Raw genomic sequence first — 13,099 nt, forward strand, 5'->3', positions numbered from 1 at the left:
GTTTGAGCTTCAGCAAGAACCAATGAGGTTCACTCTCGTGTATAACGCAGCACGTTTGAGCTTACGTGAGAACCAATGAGGTTCACTCTCGTGTGTTACGCAGCACGTTTGAGCTTCAGCAAGAACCAATGAGGTTCACTCTCATGTGTTACGCAGCACGTTTGAGCTTCAGCAAGAACCACTGAGGTTCACTCTCGTGTTACGCAGCACGTTTGAGCTTACGCGAGAACCAATGAGGTTCACTCTCGTGTGTTACGCAGCACGTTTGAGCTTACACAAGAACCAATGAGGTTCACTCTCGTGTGTTACGCAGCACGTTTGAGCTTAAGCAAGAACCAATGAGGTTCACTCTCGCGTGTTACGCACCACGTTTGAGCTTCAGCAAGAACCAATGAGGTTCACTCTCATGTGTTACGCAGCACATTTGAGCTTCAGCAAGAACAACTGAGGTTCACTCTCGTGTTACGCAGCACGTTTGAGCTTACGCGAGAACCAATGAGGTTCACTCTCGTGTGTTACGCAGCACGTTTGAGCTTACACAAGAACCAATGAAGTTCACTCTCGTGTGTTACGCAGCACGTTTGAGCTTACACAAAAACCAATGAGGTTCATTTTCATGTGTTACACAGCACATTTGAGCTTCAGCAAGAACCATTGAGGTTCACTCTTGTGTGTTACGCAGCACGTTTGAGCTTCAGCAAGAACCAATGAGGTTCACTCTCATTTGTTACGCAGAATGTTTGAGCTTCCACAAGAACCAATGAGGTTCACTCTTGTGTGTTACGCAGCATGTTTGAGCTTCAGCAAGAGCCAATGAGGTTCACTCTTGTGTGTTACGCAGCACGTTTGAGCTTCAGTGAGAACCAATGAGGTTCACTCTCATTTATTACGCAGAATGTTTGAGCTTCCACAAGAACCAATGAGGTTCACTCTTGTGTGTTACGCAGCATGTTTGAGCTTCAGCAAGAGCCAATGAGGTTCACTCTTGTGTGTTATGCAGCACGTTTGAGCTTACACAATAACCAATGAGGTCCAGTCTCGTGTTACGCAGCACGTTTGAGCTTCAGCAAGAACCAATGAGGTTCACTCTCGTGTTACGCAGCACGTTTGAGCTTCAGCAAGAGCCAATGAGGTTCACTCTCATGTGTTACGCAGCACATTTGAGCTTCAGCAAGAACCACTGAGGTTCACTCTCGAGTTACGCAGCACGTTTGAGCTTACGCGAGAACCAATGAGGTTCACTCTCGTGTGTTACGCAGCACGTTTGAGCTTCAGCAAGAACCAATGAGGTTCACTCTTGTGTGTAACACAGCACGTTTGAGCTTACGCGAGAACCAATGAGGTTCACTCTCGTGTGTTACGCAGCACATTTGAGCTTCAGCAAGAACCACTGAGGTTCACTCTCGTGTTACGCAGCACGTTTGAGTTTACACAAGAACCACTGAGGTTCACTCTCGTGTGTTACGCAGCACGTTTGAGTTTACACAAGAACCAATGAGGTTCACTCTCGTGTGTTACGCAGCACATTTGAGCTTACGCGAGAACCAATGAGGTTCACTCTCGTGTGTTACGCAGCACGTTTGAGCTTCAGCAAGAACCAATGAGGTTCACTCTCATGTGTTACGCAGCACATTTGAGCTTCAGCAAGAACCACTGAGGTTCACTCTCGTGTTACGCAGCATGTTTGAGCTTACGCGAGAACCAATGAGGTTCACTCTCGTGTGTTACGCAGCATGTTTGAGCTTCAGCGAGAACCAATGAGGTTCACTCTCGTGTGTTACGCAGCACGTTTGAGCTTACGCGAGAACCAATGAGGTTCACTCTCGTGTGTTACGCAGCACGCTTGAGCTTCAGCGAGAACCAATGAGGTTCACTCTCGTGTGTTACGCAGCACATTTGAGCTTCAGCAAGAACCACTGAGGTTCACTCTCGTGTTACGCAGCACGTTTGAGCTTACGCGAGAACCAATGAGGTTCACTCCCGTGTGTTACGCAGCACGTTTGAGCTTCAGCAAGAACCAATGAGGTTCACTCTCGTGTATAACGCAGCACGTTTGAGCTTACGTGAGAACCAATGAGGTTCACTCTCGTGTGTTACGCAGCACGTTTGAGCTTCAGCAAGAACCAATGAGGTTCACTCTCATGTGTTACGCAGCACGTTTGAGCTTCAGCAAGAACCACTGAGGTTCACTCTCGTGTTACGCAGCACGTTTGAGCTTACGCGAGAACCAATGAGGTTCACTCTCGTGTGTTACGCAGCACGTTTGAGCTTACACAAGAACCAATGAGGTTCACTCTCGTGTGTTACGCAGCACGTTTGAGCTTAAGCAAGAACCAATGAGGTTCACTCTCGCGTGTTACGCACCACGTTTGAGCTTCAGCAAGAACCAATGAGGTTCACTCTCATGTGTTACGCAGCACATTTGAGCTTCAGCAAGAACAACTGAGGTTCACTCTCGTGTTACGCAGCACGTTTGAGCTTACGCGAGAACCAATGAGGTTCACTCTCGTGTGTTACGCAGCACGTTTGAGCTTACACAAGAACCAATGAAGTTCACTCTCGTGTGTTACGCAGCACGTTTGAGCTTACACAAAAACCAATGAGGTTCATTTTCATGTGTTACACAGCACATTTGAGCTTCAGCAAGAACCATTGAGGTTCACTCTTGTGTGTTACGCAGCACGTTTGAGCTTCAGCAAGAACCAATGAGGTTCACTCTCATTTGTTACGCAGAATGTTTGAGCTTCCACAAGAACCAATGAGGTTCACTCTTGTGTGTTACGCAGCATGTTTGAGCTTCAGCAAGAGCCAATGAGGTTCACTCTTGTGTGTTACGCAGCACGTTTGAGCTTCAGTGAGAACCAATGAGGTTCACTCTCATTTATTACGCAGAATGTTTGAGCTTCCACAAGAACCAATGAGGTTCACTCTTGTGTGTTACGCAGCATGTTTGAGCTTCAGCAAGAGCCAATGAGGTTCACTCTTGTGTGTTATGCAGCACGTTTGAGCTTACACAATAACCAATGAGGTCCAGTCTCGTGTTACGCAGCACGTTTGAGCTTCAGCAAGAACCAATGAGGTTCACTCTCGTGTTACGCAGCACGTTTGAGCTTCAGCAAGAGCCAATGAGGTTCACTCTTGTGTGTTACGCAGCACATTTGAGCTTCAGCAAGAACCAATGAGGTTCACTCTCGTGTGTTATGCAGGACGTTTGAGCTTACACAAGAACCAATGAGGTTAATTTTTATGTGTTACGAAGCACGTTTGAGCTTCCACAAGAACCAATGAGGTTCACTCTCATGTGTTACGCAGCACGTTTGAGCTTCCACAAGAACCAATGAGGTTCACTCTTGTGTGTTACGCAGCACGTTTGAGCTTACACAAGAACCAATGAGGTTCATTTTCTTGTGTTACGCAGCACATTTGAGCTTATGCAAGAACCAATGAGGTCCAGCCTCGTGTTACGCAGCACGTTTGAGCTTACACAAGAACCAATGAGGTTCACTCTTGTGTGTTACGCAGCACGTTTGAGCTTCAGCAAGAACCAATGAGGTTCACTATTGTGTGTTACGCAGCACGTTTGAGCTTCAGCAAGAGCCAATGAGGTTCACTCTTGTGTGTTACGCAGCACGTTTGAGCTTCAGTGAGAACCAATGAGGTTCACTCTCATTTATTACGCAGAATGTTTGAGCTTCCACAAGAACCAATGAGGTTCACTCTTGTGTGTTACGCAGCACGTTTGAGCTTACACAATAACCAATGAGGTCCAGTCTCGTGTTACGCAGCACGTTTGAGCTTCAGCAAGAACCAATGAGGTTCACTCTCGTGTTACGCAGCACGTTTGAGCTTCAGCAAGAGCCAATGAGGTTCACTCTTGTGTGTTACGCAGCACATTTGAGCTTCAGCAAGAACCAATGAGGTTCACTCTCGTGTGTTACGCAGGACGTTTGAGCTTACACAAGAACCAATGAGGTTCATTTTTATGTGTTACGCAGCACGTTTGAGCTTCCACAAGAGCCAATGAGGTTCACTCTCTTGTGTTATGCAGCACGTTTGAGCTTCAGGAAGAACCACTGAGGTTCACTCTCATGTTACGTAGCACGTTTGAGCTTACACAAGAACCAATGACGTTCATTTTCATGTGTTACGCAGCACGTTTGAGCTTCAGCAAGAACCAATAAGGTCCAGTCTCGTGTTATGCAGCACGTTTGAGCTTACGCAAGAACCAATGAGGTTCACTCTTGTGTGTTACGCAGCACGTTTGAGCTTCAGCAAGAACCAATGAGGTTCACTCTTGTGTGTTACGCAGCACGTTTGAGCTTCAGCAAGAACCAATGAGGTTCACTCTTGTGTGTTACGCAGCACATTTGAGCTTACACAAGAACCAATGAGGTTCATTTTCATGTGTTACACAGCACGTTTGAGCTTACACAAGAACCAATGAGGTTCATTTTCATGTGTTACACAGCACTTTTGAGCTTACACAAGAACCAATGAGGTTCATTCTCGTGTGTTACGCAGCACGTTTGAGCTTACACAAGAACCAATGAGGTTCATTTTCATGTGTTACACAGCACGTTTGAGCTTACACAAGAACCAATGAGGTTCACTCTTGTGTGTTATGCAGCACGTTTGAGCTTCAGCAAGAACCACTGAGGTTCACTCTCGTGTTACGTAGCACGTTTGAGCTTACACAGGAACCAATGAGGTTCACTCTTGTGTGTTACGCAGCACGTTTGAGCTTACGCGAGAACCAATGAGGTTCACTCTTGTGTGTTACGCAGCACGTTTGAGCTTCAGCAAGCACCAATGAGGTTCACTCTTGTGCAACGCAGCACGTTTGAGCTTACGCGAGAACCAATGAGGTTCACTCTTGTGTGTTACGCAGCACGTTTGAGCTTCAGCAAGAACCAATGAGGTTCACTCTTGTGTGTTACGCAGCACGTTTGAGCTTACGCGAGAACCAATGAGGTTCACTCTCGTGTGTTACGCAGCACGTTTGAGCTTCAGCGAGAACCAATGAGGTTCACTCTCGTGTGTTACGCAGCACGTTTGAGCTTACGCGAGAACCAATGAGGTTCACTCTCGTGTGTTACGCAGCACGTTTGAGCTTCAGCAAGAACCAATGAGGTTCACTCTCATGTGTTACGCAGCACATTTGAGCTTCAGCAAGAACCACTGAGGTTCACTCTCGAGTTACGCAGCACGTTTGAGCTTACGCGAGAACCAATGAGGTTCACTCTCGTGTGTTACGCAGCACGTTTGAGCTTCAGCAAGAACCAATGAGGTTCACTCTTGTGTGTAACACAGCACGTTTGAGCTTACGCGAGAACCAATGAGGTTCACTCTCGTGTGTTACGCAGCACATTTGAGCTTCAGCAAGAACCACTGAGGTTCACTCTCGTGTTACGCAGCACGTTTGAGTTTACACAAGAACCACTGAGGTTCACTCTCGTGTGTTACGCAGCACGTTTGAGTTTACACAAGAACCAATGAGGTTCACTCTCGTGTGTTACGCAGCACATTTGAGCTTACGCGAGAACCAATGAGGTTCACTCTCGTGTGTTACGCAGCACGTTTGAGCTTCAGCAAGAACCAATGAGGTTCACTCTCATGTGTTACGCAGCACATTTGAGCTTCAGCAAGAACCACTGAGGTTCACTCTCGTGTTACGCAGCATGTTTGAGCTTACGCGAGAACCAATGAGGTTCACTCTCGTGTGTTACGCAGCACGTTTGAGCTTCAGCGAGAACCAATGAGGTTCACTCTCGTGTGTTACGCAGCACGTTTGAGCTTACGCGAGAACCAATGAGGTTCACTCTCGTGTGTTACGCAGCACGCTTGAGCTTCAGCGAGAACCAATGAGGTTCACTCTCGTGTGTTACGCAGCACATTTGAGCTTCAGCAAGAACCACTGAGGTTCACTCTCGTGTTACGCAGCACGTTTGAGCTTACGCGAGAACCAATGAGGTTCACTCCCGTGTGTTACGCAGCACGTTTGAGCTTCAGCAAGAACCAATGAGGTTCACTCTCGTGTATAACGCAGCACGTTTGAGCTTACGTGAGAACCAATGAGGTTCACTCTCGTGTGTTACGCAGCACGTTTGAGCTTCAGCAAGAACCAATGAGGTTCACTCTCATGTGTTACGCAGCACGTTTGAGCTTCAGCAAGAACCACTGAGGTTCACTCTCGTGTTACGCAGCACGTTTGAGCTTACGCGAGAACCAATGAGGTTCACTCTCGTGTGTTACGCAGCACGTTTGAGCTTACACAAGAACCAATGAGGTTCACTCTCGTGTGTTACGCAGCACGTTTGAGCTTAAGCAAGAACCAATGAGGTTCACTCTCGCGTGTTACGCACCACGTTTGAGCTTCAGCAAGAACCAATGAGGTTCACTCTCATGTGTTACGCAGCACATTTGAGCTTCAGCAAGAACAACTGAGGTTCACTCTCGTGTTACGCAGCACGTTTGAGCTTACGCGAGAACCAATGAGGTTCACTCTCGTGTGTTACGCAGCACGTTTGAGCTTACACAAGAACCAATGAAGTTCACTCTCGTGTGTTACGCAGCACGTTTGAGCTTACACAAAAACCAATGAGGTTCATTTTCATGTGTTACACAGCACATTTGAGCTTCAGCAAGAACCATTGAGGTTCACTCTTGTGTGTTACGCAGCACGTTTGAGCTTCAGCAAGAACCAATGAGGTTCACTCTCATTTGTTACGCAGAATGTTTGAGCTTCCACAAGAACCAATGAGGTTCACTCTTGTGTGTTACGCAGCATGTTTGAGCTTCAGCAAGAGCCAATGAGGTTCACTCTTGTGTGTTACGCAGCACGTTTGAGCTTCAGTGAGAACCAATGAGGTTCACTCTCATTTATTACGCAGAATGTTTGAGCTTCCACAAGAACCAATGAGGTTCACTCTTGTGTGTTACGCAGCATGTTTGAGCTTCAGCAAGAGCCAATGAGGTTCACTCTTGTGTGTTATGCAGCACGTTTGAGCTTACACAATAACCAATGAGGTCCAGTCTCGTGTTACGCAGCAAGTTTGAGCTTCAGCAAGAACCAATGAGGTTCACTCTCGTGTTACGCAGCACGTTTGAGCTTCAGCAAGAGCCAATGAGGTTCACTCTTGTGTGTTACGCAGCACATTTGAGCTTCAGCAAGAACCAATGAGGTTCACTCTCGTGTGTTATGCAGGACGTTTGAGCTTACACAAGAACCAATGAGGTTAATTTTTATGTGTTACGAAGCACGTTTGAGCTTCCACAAGAACCAATGAGGTTCACTCTCATGTGTTACGCAGCACGTTTGAGCTTCCACAAGAACCAATGAGGTTCACTCTTGTGTGTTACGCAGCACGTTTGAGCTTACACAAGAACCAATGAGGTTCATTTTCTTGTGTTACGCAGCACATTTGAGCTTATGCAAGAACCAATGAGGTCCAGCCTCGTGTTACGCAGCACGTTTGAGCTTACACAAGAACCAATGAGGTTCACTCTTGTGTGTTACGCAGCACGTTTGAGCTTCAGCAAGAACCAATGAGGTTCACTATTGTGTGTTACGCAGCACGTTTGAGCTTCAGCAAGAGCCAATGAGGTTCACTCTTGTGTGTTACGCAGCACGTTTGAGCTTCAGTGAGAACCAATGAGGTTCACTCTCATTTATTACGCAGAATGTTTGAGCTTCCACAAGAACCAATGAGGTTCACTCTTGTGTGTTACGCAGCACGTTTGAGCTTACACAATAACCAATGAGGTCCAGTCTCGTGTTACGCAGCACGTTTGAGCTTCAGCAAGAACCAATGAGGTTCACTCTCGTGTTACGCAGCACGTTTGAGCTTCAGCAAGAGCCAATGAGGTTCACTCTTGTGTGTTACGCAGCACATTTGAGCTTCAGCAAGAACCAATGAGGTTCACTCTCGTGTGTTACGCAGGACGTTTGAGCTTACACAAGAACCAATGAGGTTCATTTTTATGTGTTACGCAGCACGTTTGAGCTTCCACAAGAGCCAATGAGGTTCACTCTCTTGTGTTATGCAGCACGTTTGAGCTTCAGGAAGAACCACTGAGGTTCACTCTCATGTTACGTAGCACGTTTGAGCTTACACAAGAACCAATGACGTTCATTTTCATGTGTTACGCAGCACGTTTGAGCTTCAGCAAGAACCAATAAGGTCCAGTCTCGTGTTATGCAGCACGTTTGAGCTTACGCAAGAACCAATGAGGTTCACTCTTGTGTGTTACGCAGCACGTTTGAGCTTCAGCAAGAACCAATGAGGTTCACTCTTGTGTGTTACGCAGCACGTTTGAGCTTCAGCAAGAACCAATGAGGTTCACTCTTGTGTGTTACGCAGCATGTTTGAGCTTCAGCAAGAACCAATGAGGTTCATTTTCATGTGTTACGCAGCACATTTGAGCTTACACAAGAACCAATGAGGTTCATTTTCATGTGTTACACAGCACGTTTGAGCTTACACAAGAACCAATGAGGTTCATTTTCATGTGTTACACAGCACTTTTGAGCTTACACAAGAACCAATGAGGTTCATTCTCGTGTGTTACGCAGCACGTTTGAGCTTACACAAGAACCAATGAGGTTCATTTTCATGTGTTACACAGCACGTTTGAGCTTACACAAGAACCAATGAGGTTCACTCTTGTGTGTTATGCAGCACGTTTGAGCTTCAGCAAGAACCACTGAGGTTCACTCTCGTGTTACGTAGCACGTTTGAGCTTACACAGGAACCAATGAGGTTCACTCTTGTGTGTTACGCAGCACGTTTGAGCTTACGCGAGAACCAATGAGGTTCACTCTTGTGTGTTACGCAGCACGTTTGAGCTTCAGCAAGCACCAATGAGGTTCACTCTTGTGCAACGCAGCACGTTTGAGCTTACGCGAGAACCAATGAGGTTCACTCTTGTGTGTTACGCAGCACGTTTGAGCTTCAGCAAGAACCAATGAGGTTCACTCATGTGTGTTACGCAGCACGTTTGAGCTTACGCAAGAACCAATGAGGTTCACTCTTGTGTGTTACGCAGCATGTTTGAGCTTCAGCAAGAACCAATGAGGTTCATTTTCATGTGTTACGCAGCACATTTGAGCTTACACAAGAACCAATGAGGTTCATTTTCATGTGTTACACAGCACGTTTGAGCTTACACAAGAACCAATGAGGTTCATTTTCATGTGTTACACAGCACTTTTGAGCTTACACAAGAACCAATGAGGTTCATTCTCGTGTGTTACACAGCACTTTTGAGCTTACACAAGAACCAATGAGGTTCATTCTCGTGTGTTACGCAGCACGTTTGAGCTTACACAAGAACCAATGAGGTTCATTTTCATGTGTTACACAGCACGTTTGAGCTTACACAAGAACCACTGAGGTTCACTCTTATGTGTTACGCAGCACGTTTGAGCTTCAGCAAGAACCAATGAGGTTCACTCTCATGTGTTATGCAGCATGTTTGAGCTTCAGCAAGAACCACTGAGGTTCACTCTCGTGTTACGCAGCACGTTTGAGCTTACGCGAGAACCAATGAGGTTCACTCTCGCGTGTTACGCAGCACGTTTGAGCTTCAGCGAGAACCAATGAGGTTCACTCTCATGTGTTACGCAGCACGTTTGAGCTTTAGCAAGAACCAATGAGGTTCACTCTTGTGTGTTACGCAGCACGTTTGAGCTTCAGCAAGAACCAATGAGGTTCACTCTCGTGTTAAGCAGCACGTTTGAGCTTCAGCAAGAACCACTGAGGTTCACTCTCGTGTTACGCAGCACGTTTGAGCTTCAGCAAGAACCAATGAGGTTCACTCTTGTGTGTTACGCAGCACGTTTGAGCTTACGCGAAAACCAATGAGGTTCACTCTCGTGTGTTACGCAGCACGTTTGAGCTTCAGCGAGAACCAATGAGGTTCACTCTCGTGTGTTACGCAGCACGTTTGAGCTTACGCGAGAACCAATGAGGTTCACTCTCGTGTGTTACGCAGCACGTTTGAGCTTCAGCAAGAACCAATGAGGTTCACTCTCATGTGTTACGCAGCACATTTGAGCTTCAGCAAGAACCACTGAGGTTCACTCTCGAGTTACGCAGCACGTTTGAGCTTACGCGAGAACCAATGAGGTTCACTCTCGTGTGTTACGCAGCACGTTTGAGCTTCAGCAAGAACCAATGAGGTTCACTCTTGTGTGTTACGCAGCACGTTTGAGCTTACGCGAGAACCAATGAGGTTCACTCTCGTGTGTTACGCAGCACATTTGAGCTTCAGCAAGAACCACTGAGGTTCACTCTCGTGTGTTACGCAGCACGTTTGAGCTTTAGCAAGAACCAATGAGGTTCACTCTTGTGTGTTACGCAGCACGTTTGAGCTTCAGCAAGAACCACTGAGGTTCACTCTCGTGTTACGCAGCACATTTGAGCTTCAGCGAGAACCAATGAGGTTCACTCTCATGTGTTACGCAGCACGTTTGAGCTTTAGCAAGAACCAATGAGGTTCACTCTTGTGTGTTACGCAGCACGTTTGAGCTTCAGCAAGAACCAATGAGGTTCACTCTCGTGTTACGCAGCACGTTTGAGCTTCAGCAAGAACCACTGAGGTTCACTCTCGTGTTACGCAGCACGTTTGAGCTTCAGCAAGAACCAATGAGGTTCACTCTTGTGTGTTACGCAGCACGTTTGAGCTTACGCGAGAACCAATGAGGTTCACTCTCGTGTGTTACGCAGCACGTTTGAGCTTCAGCGAGAACCAATGAGGTTCACTCTCGTGTGTTACGCAGCACGTTTGAGCTTACGCGAGAATCAATGAGGTTCACTCTCGTGTGTTACGCAGCACGTTTGAGCTTCAGCAAGAACCAATGAGGTTCACTCTCATGTGTTACGCAGCACATTTGAGCTTCAGCAAGAACCACTGAGGTTCACTCTCGAGTTACGCAGCACGTTTGAGCTTACGCGAGAACCAATGAGGTTCACTCTCGTGTGTTACGCAGCACGTTTGAGCTTCAGCAAGAACCAATGAGGTTCACTCTTGTGTGTAACACAGCACGTTTGAGCTTACGCGAGAACCAATGAGGTTCACTCTCGTGTGTTACGCAGCACATTTGAGCTTCAGCAAGAACCACTGAGGTTCACTCTCGTGTTACGCAGCACGTTTGAGTTTACACAAGAACCACTGAGGTTCACTCTCGTGTGTTACGCAGCACGTTTGAGTTTACACAAGAACCAATGAGGTTCACTCTCGTGTGTTACGCAGCACGTTTGAGCTTACGCGAGAACCAATGAGGTTCACTCTCGTGTGTTACGCAGCACGTTTGAGCTTCAGCAAGAACCAATGAGGTTCACTCTCATGTGTTACGCAGCACATTTGAGCTTCAGCAAGAACCACTGAGGTTCACTCTCGTGTTACGCAGCATGTTTGAGCTTACGCGAGAACCAATGAGGTTCACTCTCGTGTGTTACGCAGCACGTTTGAGCTTCAGCGAGAACCAATGAGGTTCACTCTCGTGTGTTACGCAGCACGTTTGAGCTTACGCGAGAACCAATGAGGTTCACTCTCGTGTGTTACGCAGCACGCTTGAGCTTCAGCGAGAACCAATGAGGTTCACTCTCGTGTTACGCAGCACGTTTGAGCTTACGCGAGAACCAATGAGGTTCACTCCCGTGTGTTACGCAGCACGTTTGAGCTTCAGCAAGAACCAATGAGGTTCACTCTCGTGTATAACGCAGCACGTTTGAGCTTACGTGAGAACCAATGAGGTTCACTCTCGTGTGTTACGCAGCACGTTTGAGCTTCAGCAAGAACCAATGAGGTTCACTCTCATGTGTTACGCAGCACGTTTGAGCTTCAGCAAGAACCACTGAGGTTCACTCTCGTGTTACGCAGCACGTTTGAGCTTACGCGAGAACCAATGAGGTTCACTCTCGTGTGTTACGCAGCACGTTTGAGCTTACACAAGAACCAATGAGGTTCACTCTCGTGTGTTACGCAGCACGTTTGAGCTTAAGCAAGAACCAATGAGGTTCACTCTCGCGTGTTACGCACCACGTTTGAGCTTCAGCAAGAACCAATGAGGTTCACTCTCATGTGTTACGCAGCACATTTGAGCTTCAGCAAGAACAACTGAGGTTCACTCTCGTGTTACGCAGCACGTTTGAGCTTACGCGAGAACCAATGAGGTTCACTCTCGTGTGTTACGCAGCACGTTTGAGCTTACACAAGAACCAATGAAGTTCACTCTCGTGTGTTACGCAGCACGTTTGAGCTTACACAAAAACCAATGAGGTTCATTTTCATGTGTTACACAGCACATTTGAGCTTCAGCAAGAACCATTGAGGTTCACTCTTGTGTGTTACGCAGCACGTTTGAGCTTCAGCAAGAACCAATGAGGTTCACTCTCATTTGTTACGCAGAATGTTTGAGCTTCCACAAGAACCAATGAGGTTCACTCTTGTGTGTTACGCAGCATGTTTGAGCTTCAGCAAGAGCCAATGAGGTTCACTCTTGTGTGTTACGCAGCACGTTTGAGCTTCAGTGAGAACCAATGAGGTTCACTCTCATTTATTACGCAGAATGTTTGAGCTTCCACAAGAACCAATGAGGTTCACTCTTGTGTGTTACGCAGCATGTTTGAGCTTCAGCAAGAGCCAATGAGGTTCACTCTTGTGTGTTATGCAGCACGTTTGAGCTTACACAATAACCAATGAGGTCCAGTCTCGTGTTACGCAGCACGTTTGAGCTTCAGCAAGAACCAATGAGGTTCACTCTCGTGTTACGCAGCACGTTTGAGCTTCAGCAAGAGCCAATGAGGTTCACTCTTGTGTGTTACGCAGCACATTTGAGCTTCAGCAAGAACCAATGAGGTTCACTCTCGTGTGTTACGCAGGACGTTTGAGCTTACACAAGAACCAATGAGGTTAATTTTTATGTGTTACGAAGCACGTTTGAGCTTCCACAAGAACCAATGAGGTTCACTCTCATGTGTTACGCAGCACGTTTGAGCTTCCACAAGAACCAATGAGGTTCACTCTTGTGTGTTACGCAGCACGTTTGAGCTTACACAAGAACCAATGAGGTTCATTTTCTTGTGTTACGCAGCAC

The sequence above is a fragment of the Chanodichthys erythropterus genome, chromosome 2, assembly GCF_024489055.1.
Source record: "Chanodichthys erythropterus isolate Z2021 chromosome 2, ASM2448905v1, whole genome shotgun sequence".
Classification (NCBI taxonomy): Eukaryota; Metazoa; Chordata; class Actinopteri; order Cypriniformes; family Xenocyprididae; genus Chanodichthys; species Chanodichthys erythropterus.